The sequence below is a fragment of the Rhinolophus sinicus genome, linkage group LG02 (genome assembly GCF_036562045.2).
Source record: "Rhinolophus sinicus isolate RSC01 linkage group LG02, ASM3656204v1, whole genome shotgun sequence".
Taxonomy (NCBI): Eukaryota; Metazoa; Chordata; class Mammalia; order Chiroptera; family Rhinolophidae; genus Rhinolophus; species Rhinolophus sinicus.
In genome coordinates this window covers 36,707,728-36,732,148 of record NC_133752.1, presented here as the reverse complement: position 1 = coordinate 36,732,148, position 24,421 = coordinate 36,707,728, and the positions used below count along the sequence as shown (strand labels likewise).

Below are 24,421 nucleotides of genomic sequence, written 5' to 3'. Positions count from 1 at the left end.
ATAGGAAGACCCCTCGTTGGGGTACTGGCAGATGTTTGCTATTGTGTCTTGGCCAGCAGCCAGCAATCATATAGTGGTATGACTCTCCTATCCATGGCTCTGTTGGTGTTCCTTTTTGGCCTCACATGTCCTGCGTTCTTATGTGGGAAGTGGGGAGAAGGACTAGAGTCCCCGCATGACACATGGTGCAGCGAGCAGGGTATGGTGCCTCCAAAGCTCTCCAAAGGGCGGCGGAGCAGTTTGTGCGTATGAACGCTCAATCTCAGGAAGCTGGTGTGGAGCGGCGATGGGAACAGGAAACCGATCTGCCTGGGAGAAACTGACCCCTCGGTGAATTTGCAGTCCTCTCAAGCCTCCAGATGTCACGTCGCCCTATTGGCCAAAGCAAGCATCGTCTTCCTTTTGGTGGTTTGCTGCTTCCATGGCTCCTAAAGTTGTGGACATCTTACCCTGGGGCCACCACTCACTCGGATGCCTGGTGTGATGAGCAGGATTCCAGCCAGGTAGGAAAGATGTCTGACTCTGGGCAGAGAGACATGTGGCTCCCACACAGTGTGTGGTACCCAGTAGCCACTGTTCTCCAGAGTTGGACCCCCATGGAGGGGTAGGAGGATATGGATGGTTCTCCAACCAGCATAGAAAAAGCTGTGTAGCTGCCAGAGAGCTGGACTCCTGTGGAGGGATGGAGAGATGTGGATGGTTCTCTAACCGGCATAGACCAGAGAAAGCAAAGGTGGTTGCGGCTGTGTGGGCTGGGAAGTGCTTACTGGGGCAGTCAGATGCGGGACTTGTAGTCCCAGGAGGAAATGCTTGCTGAGTCCTTGGTGGAAGATGCGGGTGAGGTCAAGGTCGTGCCTCATCCCCAGGTTGGGGAGCACTTGGAGCCCTCACCCTTTGGGGAGGGCACACATTTTGAGACCAATGCATAGCACTGGCGAATAACTGTGGACTATGGGGAATTGCCTTCCATCCCTGATTTGATGGACCACTTGACTGTTTGCTTGGGAACATACCACCATGTAATGGAACTGGCGGATGTTTGCTTACTGTGTCTCACCTGGCTGCCAGTGAGACGGTGGTGCAGGAAACCACTTGTTGGGGTACAGGCGGATGTTTACTTCTTGTGTCTCAATCAGCCGCAGTCGAGAATATGTAAGCACCTTGGTTGTGAGCCACTATTGTTCTAGCACGGTGCCCTGAGAACCGTGGCTGTGCCAAGGAAGTCTGGCTTTGCCCAGAAAGGCTGATGGTACACTGAGAAACCCTGCCTGTGCCCAGAAAGTGGGTTGACATTGAACGACACCCCCTGGGACACTACTTGACCTAGACTGACACTTTTTCTCATGAGCTGGGTTCCTGACACAGGGCCCCTCGCGGAAGACGTTTGTCACGTAGATTGTGAGGAGAGACCCTGTAGGGGTGGAGTGTGGGGACACAGTCCCAGAGAGGAGTTTCCAGGCTCTCAGCCTCATGTGGAAAGGTGCTGGCTCAGGTAGTAGATGGCCATCAGCTGGAACTAGTTGGCCATCATCTATAACCAGTTGGCCAATTAGCCACTGATATAACTGCCATGGCTGAGCTAGGAAGCATGGATTGCAGTTAGCAAGTGGGGTTAGTTGGTTGGTTGGTTAGTTTGTTGGTTGGTTGGTTGGCAGATAAATGGTCAGTGGATGGCATATCATGTGGATCCTACTTCCTGTGTCTTGCCAGGCCGCCAGAGAGATTGGGGTGCAGGAAGACCCATCATTGGGGTACTGGCAGATGTTTCCTTTTGTGTCTAGGCCAGCCGCCTGTGAGAATATAGTGGTATGATTCCCCTATCCATGGCTCTGTTTATGTTCCTTTTTGGCCTCACCATGTCCTGCGTTCTTATGTGGGAACCGGGGAGCAGGAGCTGAGACCCTGCATGATACCACTCATCTTAAAGTACATGGCCTGGAGAATACATACTGAGAGGAAAAGGTTTAGGTATGGTAGGGTGTCACCTCCTAACCCCACACCTCTTCTCCCTAGAATCATGAGGTAGAAGGGCTTAGAAGCTTCCAAATCATAGAAATTCAGGCTAGGAAACCTCATAATAACCCTGCCCTCAGCTGCCAGGCCCATGGGGTAACCCTGTACCCTCTCTGTGGAGTCTCGGAGGGTCCCTGATCAAAGGCGTGGGGAGACCAGAGTGGGAAGCTGCCATGGCAGCTCAGTGCACCTCCTGTTTCACCTGTTAGTAAGAGCCCGTAGGACTTGCCAGTGGCCTCTTAGGATCCTTGCTTAGGTGATGGTAGGGAATGTGGGTCTCTGCCTGCAATTGTCAAAAGAGTTAACTTCCATGATTAGCAACATTAGCAATTCAGGTGGCTATGCACACAAAATGTATGGGTTGGGTAGGAAAAGGCAGTAGATGCACATTCGTGTATACTATTTGGAGGTTCCAAGAAGAAAAGAGGAAACGTTCAGTTTACTGTCTGTAAAATGGTCAGAACCCCATTCCCCTCCTCTTTGCTGGGGTGTTGGTAGGACTCAGTAAAGGTAGGGAGGAAAATCAGGGAACAGTGAACTCTGAACCTTCATGGTCGGCTCCAGACAGCAGTTCCATCGAGAGGCTAAAGGGACCCACAGAGCTGTTGTGAAGAGCTGTGAGGAGGAAGCGTGTAGGATGGAGGGTGCTTCCTTTTTAGCTCTTCACCTGTGGAGCCCTGCAGACGTCACAACCTCTGCAATAAAATTCTAGCCTCAATCGGATCACAGCCTTAACTTCAGCTTGAGTCACTAGTGGTGAAATTGTTTCCACACCTTATGAGCTTAATTAAAGCATTGGCAGATGCTGTGCACAGAGAGGGAAAATGGAAATCAATGATTCTGACATGAACGTTTGTTTTCATGCGTCGGTTCTCACTATTGGTTTACACATGGAAGTCTTTGTGAACTTGATTTACAGTCAAAGAAAATCTGTTTGTCTGTCTTATCCTCTCATCATTATATCCCCTGACACTCCCCAGTCACATGCCACTAGTCCTGAGCCTCCTCTGTGGCATATTTTACTTGCAAAATATGGAACCCTTGAATTTTATATGAAAAGGCTGAGGGATTATCCAAATATCTCAATCTGAAAATAAACCAAACCCAGGAAAACTGGAATACGCAGATTTTTATGGGAAGGAAAACTGAACTGATAGTATCTGCCTTTTCTCACCACATAGTATTTAAAACAAACAAACGAAAAACCACATGATAGAATTATAGGTTGTGAGAGCCAGGAATGACCTTAAAGTTCTTCAAATTTAACCTCCTTATTTTACATGAGAGGAGGGTAGAGAATAAAGAGGTACAGCTGCTTGGTTTAAAAATACTAGCAACAGAGAGAGGAATCGTGATCTCCTTAGTGCAGTTTCATCTGCTCCTTTCAGTGGGACAGCCTACGTTCCAGCAGCAGATGTGTCTCTTCATTATTAAGCTTTAGAACAGAAGAAACTGTTCTGATTGCTGTGAAAAGGTCAGGGAACAATGTTTGTCCACTCACAGTCAGAAGGTTGTAATTGCCAATTGGACGAGCTGTAGAAGTCATCTCTTGAGACCACCCTCCTTTCCAGTGTTGATATTCTCCCCACTGGGATTTGCTTAAGAATATTCCACTCTGCTGGAATTATGCGGTGTGCAATCCAAGCCTGACCATAAGTGTGTTTTACTGCTCCACAGGCAGCCTAGGGAAGTTGTCCGTAGGTCAGGCTGGACTGCTGCTCTCTAACTCTTAGCTTTGCCCTTGTCTGCCTCACAGGCCCTAGAAAACGGGTCAAATCTTTTTTCCACATGCCAGCCCTATTCAGATAGTAGTGCTGGCTGTCAACTGTCTTCCCAGCCTTCATCCCAAACCTTTTCCTCTCCCGAGTAAACACCAGTTCCATCAATGATTTCTTTACTCTGAGCAGGCCGAGCAGGGTGCAAAGATGGCAAAGCATCCTAGCAGTGTCTTTGGGATCCAGCAAAGATATGTCCTGTGAGGACTCCTGCCTTCTCAGATGGAACATACATTGAGAAATGAGCAGAATATTAAGGATTTTTATTTGTAGGATTTATTATAGGTTTAATTTTTTTTTTTCTTTTCTCTCTTTCTCTCTCTTTTTTTTCCATCAAGAATTGTAATGATTTTCTGCCTATAAGGGAATGGGAAAAGCCCTCATGTTTTCTTTTTTTCCCCCCAGTAACTATTTAACATTACTCTGTCTGAATTCTCACTTCTATAAAACGGCAGTGATATTAGCTTTGTGGGGATATTAGAGATTATGTCTGCAAAGTGCAGAGAGGAGGGCCTGCCACAGAGTGCCACCTCCTGGGTGGTAGAGATTGTCACAACCTGTCAAAATCGTACTTGTGCTCTCTTCCCCTCTCCTGGCTCCTCACACCTCCTCCCTTTCCTCTTTGCAGAGCTCCCTTTGCCTCACAGCCCCTCAGGCTGCTTCCATCTGAAGATTCCAGTTAACAATTGTTTCTCCTTCCTCTGGGTTTCCACAAACTTGGCATCAGAGTTGTCACAGTCTCCCACTCTCTCAAGTGTTTTACCAGCGTGTTCTCCATTCTCAACCAAATGGCAGAAAGATCCTGTTAAAATATGTGTCAGATCAGGTCATACCTCTGCTCAGAACCTTCCTGTGGCTTTCTATCTCAATTAGAATAAAAGCTGGAATCTTCTCAAAATGTCCTCAGCACCCCCATCACTTCACCCCCGTGACCCCTCTGACTTGCCTTCTTCACTCCCGTCTTGCTCGCTGTGCCCCATCTATGCGGGTCCCTCACTGAGCCTCGAGCCTTCCATGGGGACTCTCACGTCTCCTGTGCCCTCTGCCTGGCATGGTTCCCTCAGACAGCTTTGTGTCTGTCTCCCTCCGTTCTGTTAGTCTCGGGGAATGAATATTCTAAAGGGGGCCATCCCTAACCACCCTATTTGAAATTGTGCACATCCTCTCCCAGGAAATGCTATGTCCCTTCCCAGCTTTATTTTTCCTCTCAGCCTGTATCACTAAGTTACTCTGTAACTGGCTTACTTATTTTGTTTCTTCTCTGTAAGCCCTCACTGAATGTAAGTCACATGGGGACATGGCTTTCTCCCAGAACAGTATTCATTATCTGTTGTGTACTCTATTTGTCCACCTAATATGAACTTGTGGGAAGTATGGTGGTATGATGGGAAAACTGTGGATTTGTCTATCAAATTCCCATCCTCCCACTAACTCTTTGACCTTTGGAACAGTATCTTTGTCAGCTTGTTTCCTCATGTGTGAAAGCCGAGTGTATTATTAACTATTTTGTAGGATTTGGTGATGATCTACCAAGATTGTGAGATCTTTCCAGTTGCAAGTGAGAGAATCCCACTGTCAGTGTCCATTTTCCACATTCGCAATCAAGGTAATAAATACCTGGAATCCTTAATGACCTTATGTCCTTTAATAATGCCTTCTTTCCACCCTCCCCCAATCTCCCCCGTCCCAATACAACCAGGGATTTTGTTTTTGTTACGATAGCTTTTCCTCCTGCCCGAAGTATTTCCTTTAATATTTCTTGCACTGTGGGTAGGATGGTGTTGAATTCTTTCAGCCTTTATATGCTGAAAATAGTCTTACTTCACCTTCATTTTGGAAATATATTCTCAGTGGATATGGAATTTTAGATCGAAAGGTTTGTTTGGTTTTTTCCATTTAAGTTTTAAAGATATTTTTCCACCCTTTTCCCTCATATTTCCAACAAGAAATCTGCTGTCATATTCTCCTGAACATGACCAACCTCTATTCTCTGGCTGTTTTTAATATCTCTTTATCATTGGTTTTGGGCAGTGTGACTGATTTTCCTTAGTGTAGATTTCTTCATATTTCTTGTACTTAGGTTTTATTGAACCTCTTGAGTCTGTAGGTTATAGTTTTTATAAAATTTGGAAAATTATCTTATAATATCTTTAAATATCATATCTCCCCCCAACCTTTTGTTTCTCCTAGGACTATAATTACACACATATTAGGTCTCTTTTAGTTATCTCGTCTCTTAGTAATGCTTTCTTCTGTATTTAATTATGGATAGTTTCTACTTTTTTTCAAATTCATTACTCTTTTCTTCTGAAACATCTAATCTGCTGTTAACCCGATCCAGTGTATTTTTCATCACAGACATTTAAAAGTTTGATTTGTATATATTTTTAATGTGGTAAAAAACACATTTAAAATTTACCATCTTAAACATTTTTAAATGTATAGTTCAACAGTGTTAAGTATATTTAAATTGTTTTAATCAGATCCCCAGATCTTTTTCATCATGCTAACCTGAAATTATTATTATTTTTTTCACTTTTTAGAAAAATTAGTTTCAGGTGTACAAAACAATGTAATGGTTAGACATTTATCATTTATATCCCTCACACAGTGATAACCCCCCTACCTCCGTCTACTACCCCTCTGACATCGCATACAGCTATTACATTTCCACTGTTTCTATTCATAATGCTGTACTCCACTTCTTGTAACTACATATATATATATATATATATATATATATATATATATATATATATATATATACACACACACATACAGGTGTACAGTGCAGTGATCAGGCATCCACACCATCCCTGAGGTGGTCTCCTTAATGAGACAAGTGTCCATCGGATACCCTACAAAACCTTTACAACATTATTGATTACATTCCTCAAATTGACTTTCGTATCCCTGTTGGCAATCTTATGGTTACTGATTGTGCTTTCTAGCCCCCTTACTTTCTTCCTTATCCCAACACCCCACTCCCATCTAGCAACCCTCAGTTTTTCCTCTATGTCTCTGAGACTGTTTTTGATTAGGTTACTCATTTATTCTTTTCTTTAGATTCCACATATAAGTGAGATCATATGGTATTTGTCTTTCTCTGACTTATTTCACTTAGCATAATGTTCTCTAGGTCCATCCATATTATTGCAAATGGTAAGATTTCATTCTTCTTTATGGATGTGTAATACTCCATTGTATAAATGTACCACAGTTTCTTAATGCAGTCATCTACCGACGGGCATTTCAGTTGTTTCCATGACTTGGCTATTGTGTATAGTGCTGCAATAAACAGAGAGGTGCATAAATTTTTTCAAATTAGAGTTTTGGATTTCTCCAGATAGATTCCTAGGAGTGGAATTGCTGGGTCATAAGGTAGTTCCATTTCCAGATTTTTGAGATACCTCCATACTGTTTTCCATAGTGGCTGCACCAATTTGCAATCCCACCAACAGTGCATCAGGGTTCCCTTTTCTCCACATCCTTGCCAGCACTTGTTGTTTGTTGATTTATTGATCATAGCATTTTGGGGTGAGGTGGTATCTCATTGCGGTTTTTATTTGCATTTCTCTAATGATTAGTGAGGTTGAACATTTTTTCATATGTCTATTTGCCATCTGTATGTCCTTATTTGTATCTTCTTTAATTTCTCTGTTCAGTGTCTTATAATTTTCCGAGTACCGATCTTTTACTTCTTTGGTTAAATTTCTTTCCAGGTATTTTATAGTCTTTGAAGCAATTGTAAATGGGATTGTTTCTTAATTTTTCCTTCTGATATTTTATTATTGTATATACAAATGAAACTGATTTCTGAATATTAATTTTGTATCCTACTACTTTATTAAATTCATTTATCTAACCTGAAATTCTATACCCATGAAAGAATAGCTTCTTTTTCCTCCCTGGTAACCACTATTCTACTTTCTATTTCTATGATTTTGACTATTTTAGAAACCTCATATAAGTAGAATTGAACAGTATTTGTCCTTTTTTGACTGGCTTATTTCACTTAGCATAACGTCCTTAAGATTCATTAAGTTGTTGTATATGGTAGTTTCCTTTCTTTTCAAGGTGGCATAGTATTCCACTGCATGAATATACCATATTTTGTTTTTCCATTCATCTGTCAATTTACATTTGGGTTGTTTCCCACGTTTTGGCTATTGTAAATAGTGCTGTTATGAACATTGCTGTGCAAATACTTTTTAAAGACACTGTTTTCAGATCTTCTGGATATATACCCAGAAATGAGATTGCTGGATCATATAGTTTTTAATTTTTAAAAAAAATTGCCACAGACTTTCTGGTCAAGATGGTGGAGTAGGTAAACACTGTGATTGCCTCATCTCATGACCACATCAAAATTACAACTAAACTACCGAGCAATCATCATGAAAATCACTTCATGTCTAACTGAACCAAAGCCCTACAACTTAGGACATACAGAAGAAGCCACCTTGAGACTGGTAGGAGAAGAAGTGATGCTGACTGGGCTGGTACCATTCCCATGTGTGACCATTAAAAACTGGGAGGGAAATCTTATTTGGGGAGGTCCCCACCCCCACCCTCCCATGGAAGAAGTGGTCCCAGTCTCACACTAGGCTCCCAAGCCCAGGGTTCCAGTGCCAGGAGAGAAGTCCCATAACTTCTGGCTGTGAAAAACAGTGGAGATTGTGGCTGAGTGAGACGAGGCTGTCTGCAGTCCCCAGCATTCCTCTTAAAGGACTTGCACACAGAATTACTCACTGTCGACTTACTAGCTCTGAGCTCTAGTGCTGGGGCAGCAGTTCAAAAGACAGCAGGGACACACAGTGGGGAACTGAATTATCTGACGTTAGGGTGAGGGCTGGAGGGGCAGCTTTCTCCCAGACAGAAGTAGTGGCAGAATCCCTTGTTTCTTTGTTGAGCTGTCCCCACTCCCATAGTGCAAACGCAGGCAGTCACCATATCTGAGTCTCTGTAAACCTGGCTAACACTGTTCATTGACACCACTCTGGTGAGTCCTTGAGACCCGCACCCCCCCACCCCCCAACTTTTGGACTCACCCAAGCCCCTTCTAGTGGCTTTTCTGTATAAACAACCTGTCTTGGCTCATGTGGTGGACTTTCCTAAAATCCCTCAAAGGTTCACAAAACCCAAACAACAAGCATATGGCTTCACTGTGTTCCATAACTCTGGCTGAGCAGCCGCTAGCCCAGCACTAAAGACAGCTGGCCTAGGTTCACAGCTTGACCTCTCAAGTAACCTTCAAGCCCAGCGCACCTCCAAGCCCATCTATGGATCACTTTGTGGCTTATATGAGGTGGCCCAAGGCATGGCACAGGCTGCAGCTGAACTTGGCCTATAGTGGGTCCCTGCCACCCAGGAGGCCCTAGGGTTGACACACATGCTAGCCAGCTTGGAACGGACCTAGAGCATTACCCAGCTGCCTACAAGGATGACACTCCCAAAGGGAAGACTGGGCAGGCACCATAGCCTTACTAAAGTGAATCCTGCTTTTTAGCATCAGCCCCTACACAACAGTTCCTCCAATATAGTCACAGTCAGTCCTTAGAACAAATCAATCTGAGGGTAAATCCCTCCCAGTGGTGTTCAAACGGCAACCAAAGCTCAACTATAACAGGAAAGCACACACAACATACACAAAGGACACACCTGGAACACCCTGCTCAGATGACCAGAGAGATTATGCCACTGGGTCCGATAGGACACCTACTATGTAAGACCACTCTCCTAATACCAGGAGGCATATCAACCCTATCTAATACATGGAAACAAACATAGGGAGGAAGTAAAATTGGGGAGACGGAGAAATATGTTTCAAATAAAAGAACAGAACAAAGCTCTAGAAAAAGAACTAAACAAAATGGAGACAAGCAATCTACCAGATGCAGAGTTCAAAACACTGATTATAATGGTGCTCAATGATCTCAAGGAGGACTTCAACAAAGAGATAGGAAACATTAAAAAGGAGATAGAAAATATAAAAGAAAAACTGTTAGAAATAAATAATGCAATAATTGAAATGAAGAATATACTAGAGGGAATCAACTGTATATTAGATGAAGCAGAAGATTGAATCAGTGATTTAGAAGGTAAGGTAACAGAAAATACCTAATCAGAACAGCAAAAAGAAAAAGAATACACAAAAATGAGGATAGTTTAAGGGACCTCTGGGACAATATCAAGAGTAACAACATTCACATCATAGGGGTGCCAGAAGGTGAAAAGAAAGAGCAAGGAAATGAAAACCTATTTGAAGAAATAATGATAGAAAACTTTCCCAACCTGTCAAAGGAAACAAACACACAATCCAAGGAAGAACAGAGTCCCAAACAAGATGAACCCAAAGAGGCCCAAACCAAGACACATCATAATTAAAATGTCAAAGGTTAAAGACACAGAATCTTAAAAGCAGCAAGAGAAAAGCAGTTAGTTACTTTCAAGGGACCTCCCATAAGACTGTCAGCTGATTTTTTTTAACAGAAATCTTGAAGGCTGGAAGGGACTGGCATGCAATATTCAAGGTGATGGAAAGCAAGGACCTACAACCAAGATTACTCTACCCAGCAAAGTATTTATTTAAAATTGAAGGACAGATAAAGATCTTCCCAGACAAGAAAAAGCTGAAGGAGTTCATCACCACCAAACCAGTATTACAAGAAATATTAAAGGGCCTTTTTTAAGATGAAAAGAAAAAAAGATAAAAAATATGAATTATAAAATAGCAATAACTACATATCTATGAACAAGTGCTTTAAATGTAAATGGACTAAATGCTTCAGTCAAAAGACAGGGTGGCTGAATGAATAACAAGACCAGTACATATGCTGCCTACAATACAATAGACTCACTTCAGATAAAAAAACACACAGACTGAAAGTAAAGGGATGGGAAATGACATTTTATGAAAATGGAAACAAACGAACAGCTGGGATAGCAACACTTATACCAGAGAAAATAGATTTTAAAACAAAGGCTATAACAAGAGATAAAGCTGGACCGAGTAATCCCACTTCTGGGCATTTATCTGAAGAAACCCAAAATGCTATTTCAAGGGTATGTGTACATCCATATATTCATTGCAGCATTGTTTCCAATGGCCAAGATGTGGAGGCAGCCTGGTTATGTCAATGGATGAATGAATAAAGAGGAGGTGGTACATATATACAATGGAAATTTGCTCATCCATGAAAGGGAACGTGTTCTTGCCGTCTGCAGAGGCATGGATGGACCTGGATGGTATTGCGCTGAGTGGAGTATGTCAGATAGAAAAAGACAGATGCAATGTAATTTAGCTTATATGTGGAATCTAAAGAACAAAAGAAACAAACGAAACAAACGAAACAGAAACAAACTCATAGATACAGAGAACAAACTGATGATTGTCAGGAAAGGGGGTTTATGGACCTGGGTGAAAAAGGTGAAGGAATTAAGAAATGCAAATTGGTAGTTATGAGTCACTGTAATGTAAAGTACAGCATAGAGCATATAGTCAGTAATGTTACATCAGCTATGTAAAGTACCAGGTAGATACTAGACTAATCAGGAGATCACTTTGTAAATTATATAAATGTCTAACCACTATGCTGTACACCCGAAACTAATATAAAATAATATTGAATGTCAACTGTAACTGGAAAAGCAAATAAAATATAAATAAAAAAACTAAAAACAATTGGCACATTGTTTTTCATAGCCATTGTGTCATTTTACAGTCCCACTAACAGTGCACAAGGCACACAATGTCTCCACATCCCCACTAACAATTTTTTTAAAATAGTAGCTGCCCTAATTGATGTGAATTGATATTTCAATGTGGTTTTGATTTGTATTTTTCTTGAGTCATGTCTCCCCCAGGGAAAGAAAAAAAATGTCCCAAATAAAAGAACAGAACAAATGTTAGGGAACATTTCCTAACTCATGGCATGAAGCCAGTATAGCATAATAATACCAAAGTCTTATCAGAACATGACAGAAAAAATATACAAACCAATATTGCTTACAAAAATAGATGCCAATATCTTAATTTAATAATTAAGAATAATATAAAAAGGATAATGCATCATGACTAAGTAAATTTATTCAAGAATGCAAAATTGGTTTAGCATTTGAAAATTAATGTATTTCATTACATTAACAAAAACAGAAAAAAGTTATATGATGATCTTGATCGATAAAGAAAAAAAGCATATGATAAAGTTCAAATTCAATTATGATAAAAACTCTTAGCAAAATATAAATTAAAAGGAACTTCCTTACTCTGACAAAGAATGTCTATATATCAAACTACAATGAACGTCATACTTAATAATCAATTACTGAGATTGACAATGAGGCAAGAATACTCATATACACACATCTATTCAACATTTACCGGAAGCCCTGGCCAGTTCAAGCAGGCAAAATGAAGAAATAAAATATTTATGAGTTGGAAAGGAAGAAATAAAGCTTTCATTATTCCAAGATGTTGCAGATGTTGAAAATCTAAAAGAATTTTGAAATTATTAAAACTAATAAGTGGATTTAAAATGATTACTGATGCATACTCAATATAAAATTACATTTCTGTATACCAGTGTCAAACAGAAAATGAAATCAAAATAAAACTGCCTTCATAGTTATAGAAAGGCTACCCAGCAGAACAAATTTAGGAAGTCCATAAATAGACCCAAACATTTTAATCAATGCAAAAAGGACAGATATTTCAATAATTTATAAGGCGATACTTGGTCATATTTTTACCTCATTCCATAGATCTAAATAAGTACCAGATCAGGTGCTTAAACAATAGACAATTATTTCTCACAGTTCTGGAGACTAGGAAATCCAAGATCAATCTGCTGACTGATTCAATGCCTGTTGGAAGTCCTTTATCTGGCTTGTAGTTGGCCATCTTCTCACTATATCCTCATATGTCCAGGGTGGGGGGGTGGGAGTGGTTGGGGGGGTGGAGAGAGAGAGAGAGAGAGAGAGAGAGAGAGAGAGAGAGAGAGAACTCAGGTGTTTCCTTTGCTAAGGACACTAATTCTATTTGTCAGGGACCATCTGATAATCTCATTTAACCTCAATTACAGTCACATTGGGGGATAGGGATTCAACATAAATGAGGGGCCAGTGGTGGGGACAATTCAGTCTATAGCACTACCTACTAATTCAAAAAAGTATTCATTGATTAAGTTGATTACTCAGCAGTGCAAGCAAAGCAGCCATTGCTTAAGGGAAAATATACCTAAGGAAAAGGAGATAGTTTATCGTTTGTTTATGGGAGTTGTCTCATCAGAAGGAATTCCAGTAAAACCAAACATCCAAAGTAAATGTGTACACTATACATGATTTCCAGTGAAATCAGTATCAGTGACAGTATTTTCTGCCAATGTCAATGAATTATTGTTGCTAAGAGGAATATTTGAAGCAGATAATTTCCTCAGAAATGTTTATCTTTAGTAGAAATTTTGAACACAACTTAGTTTCCTTTATCAATATGACATTAAATGTTTTGAAAAATAATACTTGTTTATTGTAGAAATATTATGAAATACTGATAATAAAAGGAATAAAATCCATCTACCCAGAGATAAATATGAATAACATCTAGATGTATTTCCTTCCAGAATTTGTTGTACACATAATTTTATATGATTTATACTCTTCAGTACTTTTGAAATTTATGTCACAACAGTTGTGAAAATATTTTCTTGTCAGCAAATGTTCATTTATGATATTTTAAATTGCTGAAGAGTACTTTATTATACGGCTATATGTAACTTATAAGTGATATCTTTGTTTCCCACATTCAAGCCAAAATTGGGTATTTTCAGTCTTTAAAATCTTGTTTTTTATTTGATTGCTTTTGTTTTCATTTCTTTAATTACTGAGGCTTAATTTTTTTGTATTTATTGACCATTTGGTTTTTTTTTTCCTATGGATTGTTAATTCATTGTCTTTGCCTATTTTTCTTTGAGGTTTTTGCCTTTTCCTTATTGTTATGTATAAAAGAAATCATTGCAGAAAATATATTAAATATATTATATTTTTGGTAGCCCGAGCTAAGATAAGCATTGCAGTATTTGCTTAGATAAACATCTGGCTGGTTCAACAGCTCCTTCACAAGAAACAGTGTACTACAAAACTCTATTTAATAAATACTACCCGTGATGAGAAAGCTAACACTGTATTTGATTATTGAGGAGAAAGTTGACATGACTATAAACTAACACCCACAGGAAACAATTGTAAACCTGGAATTAATTATACTTGCGTCTCCCTGTTCTTTTTGGCCATCTCCTAGACCTGTTGCTCAAAAAAAAAAAAAAAAAAAAAAAAAAATCTCTCTTTTGGAGAGAACTTCATTATTTTTAGCATTATAGTAATAAACTTTCAGTGAGGCAGATGTAGGTTCAACTCTCAGCGTTGCTTCTTTTCTAGTTGTGTGACTTCAGGAAAGTTATATTAATATAATCTACCTGAGCTCCAATTTATCTGCAGAAGGAGAAAAATCGTAACTACTTTAAAGTGACATTGTGAGGACTCAGTGAGATGGTTATTTGTTATGTGTGATTGGCACGTGGTAAATTCTCAACAAGAATCACACAGGTTTGACCTATCTGATGACTCATGTTCACACTTCTCATAAAAGATTTGTCTAACTTTTCCCTCTATGATCTTCTGGAGTTTAAGTTCCTTAAAAGCAGAAAGAGTATCTAGTTCATCTTGGTATTTTTGTTTATGTCTCCCACTGAGTAACGTGTTGGCTGAACTGAATTTATTAAAGAAAACACTTTCCTCTATGTTTTATCCATTTCCAACCATTCAGGATTTTTTTTACAAGTTTTACTGAAAAACAGAACCACAGTTTCCAACCTACCTGTCCTACATAGATCACTGCATGCCCCCACACAGACACGCCCCCACACAGACACGCCCCCACACAGACACGCCCCCACACAGACACGCCCACACACAGACATGCCCCCACAAGACACGCCCACACAGACACGCCCCCCCAGACATGCCCCCCCAGACACGCCCTCTGCCGACCCGACAGGACCTGGCTCTCCTACTTACCAGCTCTGCTTAACCATTTCCCTCACCTCCTACCCTCCAGTCTCACCCCCATAAACCCAGAAGGAAGATGGGGTGGGTTGATTAGTGACAAACTGAAAGTAAAAGGAAATGTCACTGGACAACCACATGAGCTTTAACCAACAAGGTTTTAAGGAAATCGCAAAGAGGCCAGGTGAGGTACGGAGGACAGCAGATGAAGAGACAGCAGTCTCAGTGTTGACTGGTAGAGCTTTGAATCTCAGCTCCAACAAGAGTCACTAAGATTCAATAACCCACAAATTCTATCACATCAGTGCCTCCTGCACTGTTCTTGGAGACTACTCAATTTTTTGGACTTACAGGAGGAAACCTCCAATTCTGCCCCACAAACACTTCACTATTGCCTCTAGAGTTGACACCCTGCTGCTTTATAGCTCTTCAGGAAATTTTTGCTACACTTTAGATGTCAATCTTAGATTTGTCCTACAACCTGACTCTCTCCCATTGTTTCAATTTAAAAATATTATTTTAATATTGTTCATAAATATCCTCTTGTCATTAGCCCTCCCTGTTGGTGATTTTATTCACTCTCTGGTTTCAAATGTGATGTGCTAATGCCTCTCAAATCTACATCTCCAGCCCAGACTTCTCTATGGAGCTCCAGACATTAGGTGTATTTGCACTTCCATTTGGGTGTGCATGAGGCACTTCAGAATCCCAATTTCATCTCCTAAACATCTCTTGATATCCTTACACCCTATTTATTTAGCCTACCGCCTCATCCATACTGCCATGCTGTCTCCTCTGTGCTCCCTGCTCATTTGGTCTCCAACTTCATCCTGTCTGATCCATTCTTCACCACACAGACAGATACGGTGATCATTCTAAATGCCAGAATGATCATAAGCCTCTCTTCCCCACTGAAAAGAATCCAAAGCTTCTCAATCACTCTTACGGAAGAAATCTCTTTAATTCCTTAAATGTTGTTCTTAGAATTGCTTAGGAAAGCCCCCTAAATGGAGTCTAAGACTTCCTCTCACAACTATATAATTTCTTTTTCCTTATGGGAATAGATGTGATTAATAGTTTTTATTTTCTATTGTTCTTAAGCCAAGTATGCCAAGGGCTGGGCACTTTTCTCACAGATAGTAAATGTCTGCAGTAAGAGAGGTAAACGTAATGTTCATATCTCTTTAAAATGCTCTCTTTGTTTAGAAAATCACATATATTTGCCTTTTTGATTTATCCACAAAAGTTAACAAGAAGCTTGTCCTTTGTATCCTGAATCAGAGCAGAAAAAATCTTGTGATTAAATGTTCCTATAGTCTCACATTATTTGTCCTAATAAAGTGACAATCTGAAAGTCACCAGGTTTTCCCAATGGGGCTCAGCTGTAACCTGCAAGTAATATCCTTCCGTGGTCTTCTAATTAATGAGTGAGCAATTCTAGTGCTGGGTCTCAGACTGGGTCTCAGTTTTCCAGGCAATTGAAAATCCCATTTTCAGGGAGAGGGCTGGGAACAGGGTAGCACGACCTGAATAGTAGTAATGTACTTCCACACCAGTGTCAGCAACAATGACAATGCTATGGATGGTAGGAGAATCTGATCTACAAACTATATAATACCATCTTTCCCCGAAAATAAGATCTAGCCAGACCATCAGCTCTAATGCATCCTTTGGAGCAAAAATTAATATAAGACACGGTATTATATAATATAATATAATATAATATAATATAATATAATATAATCCCCGGTCTTATTTTATTATACATATTATATATATATTTTATTATATATTATATATATTATAGTAAGATAAGACCAGATCTTATATTAATTTTTGCTCCAAAAGCTGCATTAGAGCTGATGGTCTGTCTGGGTCTTATTTTTGGGGAAACATGGTAAAAACTCGATTGAGTGAGTTTTGCTGCCAGGCATGTGTATTTTGGCCTGTCATTTCCACAAAGTTGTTAATAGTTTTTCTACTTCATCAACATAAATATCCGTAGTTTTTCTGTTAAATAAGTAAAGCTTTTACCTGTGAATACAGATGTGAGCATCTTATAAACTTTGCTATGTAGCTTTCCAAAGAGTCCACAATTTTATTTTTAATTTCATCTTTGAAACAATAGCTAACTCAAGTTTTAGTTTGTTTATTGTTTGGTTGGTTGATTTTTGTTTAAATCTGTGCAATTAAATTTTAATCTAGTTTTCAGACTGTATCAATTGTACAGTTTGTACTCTTCAGAGCTTACAGAAGTTTTGTCTAAAGCCTTCTGATGCACTTTGTAAATTGTCCATAAATCTTCAAAAAGGGGGATAGTTTCTGTATATAGAATACATAGCATGTATAATTTTACCTTATTTTCATTATTCACCATCTTTCCATGTCAAGTATGTGTGCATATAAATGAGTGATGTGCATTTGAATCACCTGGGGGGTCTTAGAATGTAGTTTGTGGTTCAGGAAGTGTGGGGTGGGCCCTGAGATTCTGCATCACTAACAAGCTCCCTGGTAATGCCCAGACTGCCAGTCTGTGGACCTCACATTCAGGAGCAAGGGCTTAAGCCGTTTTTCAAATAGGAGTTTGTAACTTGGAGCCCAGACATCCTCTTGGATAAAGTGACCCAACCTGTTTGCATTTTTCTTCCTTAGATTAGATCAGCACTTCCAAGTTCCCATTAAGTGTTTGCTTCTCTCATTTTCTCTATAATTCTAACTTTAAAAATATTACGTTATTTAATGCTAGGATTATTTCTTGACAATGAAGCTTTCCTTTATTTGATGCAAAATGATCCTCTTTGTCTTGAGTTTACTCTGTATGATGTTCATGAAATCATGTTGATTTCTTTTTGTTTGAATTTGCCCAGTATATGCCTAAAACATAACAGATGTTCAATAAAAGTTAATTGAAATAATAGTTATCATCATGTCTTATTTTTAACCTGGGAAACAAAGAAACTAGTGATCACGCCCTCATATTAGTGAAGTATACTAGGAAATACTTGGAGTTTCCATTCCAGACATTTCACCAACTCTGTGTGAACTGAATAAATTGCATAATCTCAGAGGACATTTGATTTTATCATGTGAAAGTAATTTAGACTAAGTGATCCCATTCAATAGGTAGAATGTTTATAACAAAATCTCAGTGCAATAGGAGTGTTTTTAAGACATAGATGACCTTTGAAGTTTTGCTTTTCAAGGCAGTTTTTTGTTACTATAATCCAGAGATGGAAACAAAATGTTTCTTTATTCCTTTTTGTAGGATAGAGCAGGGGCCTGGGGAGAGGGAACTGAGCAATCATGTGACTTGAGAGCCAGGTAACAGGCCTACCCTTAGGCTACTTTCTACCAGTAAGATGGTGTTATCTGCATATCTTAAGTTATTGATAATTCTTCCATCAATTTTCACTCCTTCCTCTGAGTCTAGCCCAGTTTTCTGTATGATATGTACAAATTAAACAAATAGGGAGACAAAATCCACCCTTGTGTTATATCTTTGCCTATAGGAAACCAAAGGACACAAGGGAACTTCTGGGGGGTAACGGAAATGGTCCATATCTTGTTTGTGGTGCTAGATTCAAAGGTATATTAATTAGTCAAGACTCATCCATGTGTACACTTAAAATGGATGTATCTTTGTATATAAAGTTGACATTGATAAAGTTAATTTAAAAATAAATAACAACTGCTCAAAAAGCTCCAGAGCTCCTTAGACTTGGAAACCATCCAGTGCTTGAATGTCATTGTATGCCTTGGAATGTCCCTGTAAGACAGGAAGTTACTGTGTGTCAGATAAATATCTCATGACTCCCCTAAACCTTTTCTGCTATTTATTTTTATCTGAGCATTGGGGGAGGCAGAGGGGAGAATGCTTTTCAATTCTGTTTTATAGATTGAAAAAATATACTTCATTCCTGAAGTCATTTTTAGTATCCTTTGCTTTCCCTCCCTGCAACTCATATCCCAGTCAAGGCACACAGGAGGATATTTAATTTTGACATTAGAATAAACAATTTGTTTTGAGACTACAGTGATTCAGCTTAGGCAACTGGATACAGCCAAGGTTACTGCAATCCCTGAATTTCCAAGTGAGTAGTCGAGCAGAAACATAATGCTTACTTAAGAATGATTTTGCTTTTTCCCCCTGGTTTGCTTTCATTGAAAAGAAAATTTCTTAACCTTTTTTGGCATGGTAACTATCTTAAACAGCAATCCTGGACAATCCTTCACACAGCTGTGCAAAGCAGGATTTTAAAAACTTCCACTTAGCGTGAAATTCAGACGAATAAACAAGTTCTGGTTTGTTTGATGTTTGTGCTAGCAGCACACAGAATGTCTTCTGGATCATAAATAAAAAAAACCCAAGTCCACGTATATAACCGTTACAGTGTTTCCCCAAAAATAAGACCTAGCTGGACCATCAGCTCGAATGTGTCTTTTGGAGCAAAAATTAATATAAGACCTGGTCTTATATTATATGAGATCTGGTATTTTATATTGTGTTATATTACATTATGTTATATTAAAGACCTGGTCTTATGTTATAGTAAAATAAAACCAGGTTTTATATTAAGTTTTGCTCCAAAAGATGCATTAAAGCTGATGGTCCAGCTAGGTCTTATTTTCAGGGAAACACAGTAATCCCTTCAAACACCAATTTGATTAAAGCCATAGTATTAATATAACTATTGTATTTTTCACTCAGGCCAATATTTTTATTTGTTTTATGCAATAGCCCATTTCCAGGTTATTGTAAATATTGTAGAAATAAAACTCGACATATTTCAGTACAATCACCACTTTCAAGTCTTTCAGTGAACACTTAATTGAGATTTGGTAATAGTCAACTCCTAACAAAATTAAATATTTAAATATGATGTAGTTATTGAATATAGACTTTGATTCATTCTAGCTTAGCTTCTGAGAGTATTTTTCTTGAATCTATCAAAATTGTAAAGGTACATTAGACTTTGATCTTTCTAATACTAGACTAGCTTTATAAAGTGGTAAAGGTTAGTCGTGTTATTCTGTATTAATTAATACAGAATTTTGTATATTCCAATTGTGACAATATTGCTAAAATAAGTCACCACCATGAGAGTCAAACAATTAACATGAAGTTCTAATCATTGAAAGTTTGAAGTTTTCTTTATTCCAAGGGGGCCTTTGTAGCCAACTAAATCTAGGTTTCATCCAGGGGGACCACATGCGCAGTGCTAGTTCACATGCAGGTATAATTAATCATCTGAACTAGAACCCTTTTCAAAGTAAAAGGTGAGCTATTAATAATTCCTTTGGGACAACAGTAATTGTCTCTGGCAAACCGAGATGTGTGGTTTTTTTTTATGTAGCTATATCTGTTCAAGCTGTAGCACAGGCCTTAAGTAGACCATGTAGTTAACAAAATCATCATATGACTATTACTCATAATTTCTCAGAGGACTAACTAGCCTGCTAAACAAAAAATCAGGGCCTGGTTTCCAAGAATGCAAGATATGTACACTCACAGGGTGACAATTTTTGGGGAGACTAACAAAAGTAGTTCTTGATCTTAGAAATCAATTTTTTATTGCTGGGAATTAGCAGGGCGCTCTGAGCTGGTACACTACTGCATGACCTGACTACAGACTTTCATTCCAACCCACCTCCTTCCTCACCACTGCACTAAAAATGAAGCGCTAGTGCTGGGTTTAGAGGTCCCCTCAGATCCTAGGAGGATTTTGCCATGATCTGCAAACCCTAACTATGCCACCTCACCTTCATTTTAAGAGGGGATTTGAAGCTAGAGGGGGTGAACACACAATGGTGGAAAGAAAGGAGAAAGGGGCAGGGGGAGAGAAATTGCGAGTACCAAATCAAGACACTCAATATCTGAGTAGAAAGAGTTCCAGAATAAAAGAACAAATGAAGCAGGGTATGAGGGTTGGGGAGGGAAGAACATTATTCAAACAATTTAAGTAAATTTTCTAGAACTTAAACAAGCCAATCTTCATATTTTTTTAAAAAGCCACTGAATGCCAGCAAGATAAAGATAGACCCACTCAGAACAAATCCTTATAAAATTTCAGACTACTAGGGATAAACAGAACATCCTACAAGCTTCCAAACACAGTATGAAGAAGGCAGAGGAAGAAAAGAAGCAGGGAAGAAGGAGGAGATTCCCCGACCAGCCAGGGAAGGTGACAGTACCAGAAGCTGGAAAAGGCAAGGACAGATTCTCTGCTAGAGCCTCTGGTGGGAGATCCATCCTGCCAACACCTTGGTTTCAGCCCAGTGATACTGATGGCAGACTTTTGGCCTCCAGCACCAGAGGGAGAAAATAAACCTCTGGTTTAAGCCACCCAGGGTTTGGTAATTTGTTACAGCAGCCACAGGAAACCAACACAGTGGGTAGCCCCAGACATAGAACACACCCCGGCCATTTGGAGCAAGTCAAAGACTCCAGGAGAGATTTCTCTGCAAGACAAAATTGATGGGACACGATGTACTTGATGTACCTGTGTGTCTCGAGTGGCGAATTAGACAACGGGCAATGTTTCGGGCATTGAATTTGCTATAAGTATAAAAACAAAACAAAACCAGTTTTTTTAAAAGCCAGTATTTAATCCTAGGGAACAACAAAATTGTTCAGATAAAGAAAAATAAAAACATTGCAAACTACGTGGCTCATCTGTAAGTAGCATTTACATAATTGTATGTAAATTATTCTATTACTCTATTGGGAAAGAAGGGACAAGTAGGGTCTTTTTTGGTCGTGACTGCCCTAAATGCTCATCTTCCCAAAAGGGAAGTTAATAGAAATGTCCAAAGAAAAGTCAATTTAGGAATATATGCATCTTACTTAGAGAAGTGGAGATAAAAAACAAGATAAGTTTCACAATAAAAAACAAAAAGTTGAAAGCAGTGTCTACTAGGGAGGAGTAAAAATTTTTTAAAAAATGGGAAAGCAAATACTGTTGGTTTTCTTGAGACTTTGTAGAAAAACATATGCATGTGCACATGCATGTATAAGCTGGGGAAACATGAAAAATCAAAAACTGCAAAAAAATGATGAAGAGAATAAAAGAGCTGGGTTACATTCTAGGATTCATAAAATGCAAAATGAATGAAATTTTTAAAACAAAATTTTAACATTATGCAAATAAGTATATGTGGCTGAGCATAACATTCTCAGTGACTGTATCATATAAGGAGTGGAAAGGTACTATGTTTCAAACCATTGAAACCATTGGTGCTCCAGAAAACGTGTACTTGAAGGTGCAGGGAGGGTGTGCAAAACCTTGCAAGTCAGGCCTGTATTAAATCTCTGATGGAAAAGAGCAGCTGGGCTCCATGAGTTTCTCTATTGGCGCCTTCTTTGTTGATGATCCTGGATCTTTTCCCTTCTTCTCAAGTCCCTTAAACATACTCATTCCAGGGCTTTTGATTTCAGAAAATTGTGACCACTAAAACCACATCAACTCAATCTGTGTAAACACTTTTGTGTACCTGAGGGTCTGCTTCCGGAACCACTCCTGGTGCCAAGAACTATATCAGTGAAAACTCTGAAAGTGGCCTGAACACAGAAAATTGGTTATAGACTTGTTTGAAGTTTGAAAGTTTACAAAGAGCATGTTGCGGTCACCCAGAACATTAAGAATATTAAGCCCCCAGAGGGCTGAGAGAACAAAAAGAAGGTGGTTGCCAGAACTGAAACCTCAGCAAAAGGGTCAATGGGGTTGGGGCTTAGACATCTGGGGACAGGGTGCAGCCTCATGGCTGCTCAGAAGGAAAGTTCGTACTTACACTGCCAAGAAAGCTGGGCCAGCTGCTGCTGCTCCGTGTGAGGGGTGAGGCAAGGCTGATGCCAGGGAGGTGGAAAGCTGCTGGAGGACAGAACCAATTGTGCGACACAGAGTGACACTAATAGGATGAATATATACCGTGTTTCACTGAAAATAAGACCTAGCTGGACCATCAGCTCTAATGCTTCTTTTGGAGCAAAAATTAATATAAGACCCGGTATTATATTATTAGACTGGGTCTTATAGTAAAATAACATATTAATATAGCAACATAATATATTAATTTTTGCTCCAAAAGATGCATTAGAGCTGATGGTCCGGCTAGGTCTTATTTTTGGGGAAACACAGTACTTCCTTCTATGCACTGCTTTTGTGTATTCCACAAATTTCCTAAGTTATGTTTTCATTTTTATTTCACTGAAAATATTTTTAAATGTCTCTTGAGATTTCTTCTTTGACCCATGTGTTATTTAAATGTGTGTTGCTTAATATTCACGTATTTTGAGATTTTCCAGTTATCTTTCTGTTATGATGTATAGTTTAACTTCATTGTGATCTGAGATGAGACGTTGTATGTTTTCTATTCTTTTATATTTATTAAACTGTGTTTTATGGCCCAGAATGTGATCTAGCTTGGTGAAAGTCCCACTGATGTGGGATATTTCTGTGAGTGCAGGGATCGTGTCTCACAAAACCGAAGAATGGAAGCATGGACCAAGGAGCGGTGAGGAGTTGCAAAAGAGGATAGTAAAAGTAAAGAGTAGCAGCTCTTGAACGAGAGGGACTCCTGACTGGGTGCCCAGTGACCGAGGCAAAGGCTCTTATTTTTATATCTTCCCTTGCCTGTTTGGAGAAGGGAGCTGGCGCCTTCTAATGGAATTTGTCTATCAGGTTTGCTCTGTTTGTCCATCCTGAAGGGATTAATGAAGTAACCCACTTCTATCTATCAGATCTGCTCCATTTGTCCAGCCCAAAGGGAGTTAACCTCAAGGCCTGTTGCATTTTGTCCTGCAGTGAATGAGCTATCTCAGAATCTGGCGTTTCAGGATATGGCTGTCTTTGTTTATTCTACCAGGGACCTTCCTGTCTACCTAACAACATGCTAACTAACCTGTCTAACCATGTCAGTTTGAAAAGAATGTATGTTCTGCTGCTGTTGAATGAAGTTGTCTATAAATGTCATATATCCAGTCAATTGATGGTGATGTTTAGTTCAACTAAACGATCTTCACTGATTTTCTGCTGCTGGATCTGTCCTTTTCTAACAGAGGTGTTGAGATCCCCAAATATAATAATGGATTCATCAATTTCGCCTTGTAGTTCTATCAATTTTTGCCTCAAACAGTGTAATGATCTGTTGTTAGGCACATTATGTGTTTAGAATTATTATGTCTTCTTGGACAATTGACCCCTTTATTATTATGTAATGCCCTTTATCTCTGATAACTTCCTTGCTCTAAAGTCTGCTCCGTCTGAAATACACCTACTCCAGCTCTCTTCTGATGATAACATGGTATGTTTTTCTTTATCCATTTACTTTAATTGGTATATTTTTATATTGAAAGTGGATTTCTTATACACAACAAATAACTGAGTCTCATTTCTTCATTCTGACAATATCGGTTCATTTAAAGCAATGACCTTCGAAGTAATTGTTGATATAGTTGGGTTAATATCTACCATATTTGCTACTATTCTCTATTTTTGTCCTTGTTCTTTGTTACTATTTTTGTCTTGTACTCTTTTCTGCCTTTTGTGGTTTTCACTGAGCATTTTATATGATTC

The 24,421-nt window shown here is 39.3% G+C and overlaps 1 protein-coding gene across 1 annotated transcript in view; it reads left to right on the top strand.

The window, feature by feature from the left end:
• The first annotated feature begins 484 nt into the window (after window positions 1–484).
• The window catches only part of LOC109461442 (alcohol dehydrogenase E chain), a 51,686-nt gene continuing 27,749 nt past the window's right edge, over window positions 485–24,421 (top strand). The window contains exon 1 of the mRNA XM_074323221.1: window positions 485–503. The gene's annotated coding sequence lies outside the window, so the exon portion shown is untranslated. The remainder of the gene's footprint in view (window positions 504–24,421) is intronic.